Below are 5,333 nucleotides of genomic sequence, written 5' to 3'. Positions count from 1 at the left end.
TCTAGTTTCTATAATTTCTTGTTAAAACCACATTTATAACTTTGTTAATGACTCGGTTTACTTACTTGTTCCATGGTCTCTGTAGATTTTTACAATTATTAAGGTTTTACTCTGAAATTTTATGATTTTTTTTAAAGATTTTATTTATTTATTTGACAGAGAGAGAGATCACAAGTAGGCAGAGAGACAGAGAGAGAGGAGGAAGCAGGCTCCCTGCTGAGCAGAGAGCCCGATGCGGGCCTCGATCCCAGGACCCTGGGACCATGACCTGAGCCGAAGGCAGAGGCTTTAACCCACTAAGCCACCCAGGCGCCCGAAATTTTATGATTTAATAACCTTTTTGTTTGATGCCTAGCATCAAAACAGTAACTAATAAAAAGTCAGTTCCTTAAGTGTTAGAACAAAAGGAAGAACCGTATATGTCCCTCGAAAGCCCAAGACTAATCCCTCTGGGCATTTGGGGTTGAATTTATTAGTGAAAAAAACTATAATCTGTTATCATAGGCTTTAAAAAAAGAAAAGCATCTCCTACTGGCAGTTCAGTCACCATTTTCCTTTAACACAAATGTGAAAACCTGAGTTCTTTCCTTTGTCCTGGGTGAATCAGAATGATGCTATATACTAAGATAGGATCTGCTGGCTTTCCAGAGGCTGTCCAGAGACATTTGTAATTATTTTGCCCCAGATGCACAGCAATTTGCTTAAAAAAGGATGTAGATGGAAAAACAGATAAGGTTTTAGTGCCGCTGTCTTTGGTTCTATCACTTGAAGAGAGATGGATGAGAAGGGATGTCCGTGAAGTAAAGTGCCGGAGGAGATTGAGAGTCAATCCTGGTGGGCAGCAGGAAGAGCAAATGAGTAGATAATCCCAAAAGATTGATTGCCTCATTTTTCACAGAGGAAATAAAAGCAAGTCCTTCCACTGAGAGTGGAGTGGGGCACTGCTGTGATTGGGAGCTTGAGAAGAGGGAATGTTTGGAAAGATGAGGGCATGCTGGTGAGGGGCAAGCAATAGAGCCATTAGGAGGAGGTCTTGAAGAATTTAGTGAGTTGAATTGACTGCCAATGAAAACATGTCTAGCATTCCAGCAAGTAAGTCATAGTCTGTTTCAAGTGCCCTCCTACCTTCCCAGGTAGGTAAGGGTGCAGAACCAAATGGATCTAGAACAGGCAGATGGGCAGGAGAAAGGGCTGGAGGGTTTAGCTGCCAAGTAAAGGGAGACACCACAAAGGAAATGTTTTGTTTGTTTTTAAAGTAATTTCTAGGCCCAATGTGGGGCTTGAACTCATGACCCTGCGATCAAGAGCCACATGTTCTGGGGTGCCTGGGTGGTTGGGCAACTGCCTTTGGCTCAGGTCATGATCCCAGGGTCCTGGGATCAAACCTGGGATCAAACCCCACAATGGGCTCCCTGCTTAGTGGGGAGTCTGCCACTACCTCTCCCCTTGCCCCTCCCCCTGCTTTCACTCTCCCTCTCTCTTAAATAAATCAATAAAATCTTAAAAAAAAAAAAAAAAGAGAGGTGCCTGTGTGGCTCAATGGGTTAAGCCTCTGCCTTCGGCTCAAGTCATGATCTCAGGGTCTTGGAATTGAGCCCCGCATCCGCTTTCTGCTCAGTAGGGGCTGCTTCCTCCCCTCTCTCTGCTTGTTGTTTTGCCTACTTGTGATCTCTCTCTGTCAAAGAAATAAATAAAATCTTTAAAAATATATATATAATTTTAAGAAGAGTCACATGTTCTACCAAATGAACCAGTCTCCAAAAGGTCTTTTTTTTTTGTTAAGATTTTATTTATTTATTTGACAGAGAGAGATCACAAGTAGGCAGAGAGGCAGGTAGAGAGAGAGGAGGAAGCAGGCTCCCTGCTGAGCAGAGAGCCCAATGCTGGGCTCCATTCCAGGACCCTGGGATCATGACCTGAGCCGAAGGCAGAGGCTTTAACCCACTGAGCCACCCAGGCACCCCCAAAAGGTCTTTTTTTAAGCCTCTACATAGCTTTATGGGTCTCAGCTGTGAAGGAGTCCATTCCTGGACTGACCCGTAGCTTCATTCCCAGTTAGTCCTACAAAAAAGCAAGTGTGAACATAACAAAGACCTCTGGAGCACTTACTTCCTTGATTACTTGTGTCTAAGGTGACATCACAGTCTTTCCCTGTTACCGTGTTTGGGGTAGCTCTCAGTTTGGAAATGACATAATTTATTTCTAAGCTACCAGATGATAATATTCACACCCTAAGTGGAACCTAAGTGTATGGACTAAGATTGTTACTAAGAAACGCACTGCCCTTGCCATAGCAGCTTTCTGGGAACTTGCCCGTCAAATGGCAGCGATCACCGCTTTTGTTTGCAGATCTTTTTGGTATCTCTTCCTCTTTGCTTCTTGGACTGCATGGCTTCTTTTTGAAAACTGAGCCAGCCATGCCTTTTTTTTTTAAACTAAATGTGTTGTATTGACACACAAACAGACTGACCAATGGCACAGAATATGAAGTGGAGAAATAGGCCCAATTAAATACTAGAATTTAGGTTATTGTCATAGAGTCAAGTTGGTCTGCTAAGTATGTATTTGTTTTAGTTAAACATTTATTATAAAATCATGTGCTTGAAAAATTAGCTCATTTACCTCCACCTGCTGACACCTATCTATGCCAGAATGCCTTTTTTTTTTAAAGATTTTATTTATTTATTTGACAGACAAAGATCACAAGCAGGCAGAGAGGCAGAGAGAGGAGGAAGCAGGCTCTATGCTGAGCAGAGAACCCGACGCGGGGCTCGATCCCAGGACTCTGGGATCATGACCTGAGCTGCAGGCAGAGGCTTTAACCCACTGAGCCACCCAGGTGCCCCTATGCCAGAATATCTTTTAGATAATTGCAGAGTCACATGTGGTTGTAAGAAATCATACAGAGAGATCCTTTTATGTCCAGTTTCCCCAAGCACTCCATTCTGACACGGCTAGACTACAGTTTTTGCATCCCAGCAAACTCTGAATAGGACCACAAGGTTTCTTTTTTTTTTTTTTTTTTAAAGATTTTATTTATTTATTTGACAGAGAGAAATCACAAGTAAGCAGAGAGGCAGGCAGAGAGAGAGGAGGAAGCAGGCTCCTCGCTGAGCAGAAAGCCCGATGTGGGGCTCGAACCCAGGACCTGGGATCATGACCTGAGCCGAAGGCAGCGGCTTAACCCACTGAGCCACCCAGGCGCCCCAGGACCACAAGGTTTCTGATGGGCCTTGTGTTGGTTTTGTGACACCCACCCCGCTTTTGCTTCATGATTGTCCTACCCACTAAGCATCTTGGTATTTAACCATATCAGTGCTAATTTTAAATTTGTACAATCTTGATATTGCTATGTTGACTGTTCTTTGCCTTGACATTTAGAAAGAGATAATGAAATGTTAAATGAAGGAATCTAAAATCTGAGTAATGTAGTATTATAGTATTGTCATGCAGATTTCTATAAAATTTCAATGGGCCCCAAGCTCCATAATCAGTAAGGATTGAACTGGTCTGTCTGAAGTTCTTTTACTTAAACTAGAGTGATTCTCCATTTCAGCCCTACGACTTGCATCGCTTCCTAGGCCAGGCCAGCACCTGATAAGCTTCTGCAGAAAATAGCTATGTTCTCTATGTGCCAAAAGCTGTGTTCTCTTTCTTGCTTTGTGTCAAAGCAATGAATTCCTTTCCCCCACAAAACGACCTCATAAAATTCCTCTTTCTCTGTATGTTCTTTGCTCAAATCCTCTATAACGTTTTTGGGATTCTGAGTTTCGCCTCTACTTAGTCTGACCATAACCCTCTGGAATTCATCCTGCACCTTCTCCTTGTGTGACATACCTAGCCTCCCAGCTTCACCTCCTGAGCACTGGCATCTTAGGATGCCACCCTGTCCTCGCCTGTTCTCCCTGTTTTGTCAAACTCTGTCCCGGCTCCTCTGTCTGCTGGGTTTGCTCACTCCTTGTCTGACTCTCTTCTGCTTATCCCGGCAATATAGGTATCCCCAGGACTCTGTGACCCACATGATCCTCCCTAGGTGATCTCGTGATTTTCTATCATGCCAACAATGTTATGGGATTTCTTTTCCTAGAGGTCTCAAAAAGCAGGAGTAATCTCCCTTGAGAACAGTATGGAATTTTTAAAAAGAAACTTTTATTATTTTTAAAAATTATTTATTTTATAAAGTACTCTCTACACCCAATATGGGGCTTGAACTCACAACCCCAAGATCAAGAGTTGCATGCCCTACCCACCAACCCCGCCAGGCACCCCGAGAACAGTATAAAATTTAAGGGAAAAATTAGTTGAAAGCAAAACTTTCCACGTAGTAAGCCAAGGTTGCACTGGGTTGGGAAAATGTATAGCAAAGGGTGACTGAACTCAGATGAGAAAAATAAATCAGAGATTTATTTATTTATTATTAAATATTTATTTTTTGACAGAGATCACAGGTAGAGAGGCAGGCAGACAGAGACAGGGAAGCAGGCTCCCCGCTGAGCAGAGAGCCCGATGCAGGGTTCAATCCCTGGACTCCAGGATCATGACCTGAGCAGAGGCTTTAACCCACTGAGCCACCCAGGCACCCCTCAGAGACTGATTTAAAGTTCCCAAGTTCACTTTCTAATAATCTAAAGAAAAACTGAGAGCATGAAATGTCCCCTAAAAAGATCTGGGATGATGGAATGCAAGGTGTTCCCATGCATATCTCTCACTGACCTGCACTGACAGCCCTCTTTTGAGGGTAGGATGTCAGGCTGAAGAGCAGAATCTTTGTCAAGGTAGAAGAATTTTTTTAGAACTCTAGGGAATAAAAAAGTTTAGGAAGACCTCAGCATTTCACTTTCTCCAAGAGTGGTTCCTTATACCCAACACCCACCCTGACCACCCTCCACTACCACCACATACACACCGGGTATTTGGTGAATATATGAAGGGCCAGGAGAACAAAAGAAAAAAACCTCATCATGTGACTAGTTGTGCTGTCCTTGTCCCAAATCACTAGACGGGGTTTATCTCCTCTCTTCATAGCTTCACCCATGAGAATGTTCTATTTCAATTGGTTCTTGGAAACTGACTTTATTATTTTTTTTTTATGGTGAAAAGATTTATATTTAGAATTAGCCAGCTGGACTCAGTTTAGATGATCCCAATTTTGTTGGCAACATCCAAAGCATCCTAGTCAGGAGCCAGCTGAATGGAACATATGCCTTCTTCTCTCCATCGGGCCTGATCAGGGTGTTGACCTTGGCCACAACAATGTCATAGAGCTCCTTCACAGCCTGTTTGATCTCGCGCTTGTTGGCCGCGATATCCACAATGAACGCGTGTGCTGTTGT

The sequence above is a fragment of the Lutra lutra genome, chromosome 8 (genome assembly GCF_902655055.1).
Source record: "Lutra lutra chromosome 8, mLutLut1.2, whole genome shotgun sequence".
In the NCBI taxonomy this organism is placed as follows: domain Eukaryota; kingdom Metazoa; phylum Chordata; class Mammalia; order Carnivora; family Mustelidae; genus Lutra; species Lutra lutra.
This window is presented reverse-complemented; position numbering follows the sequence as displayed.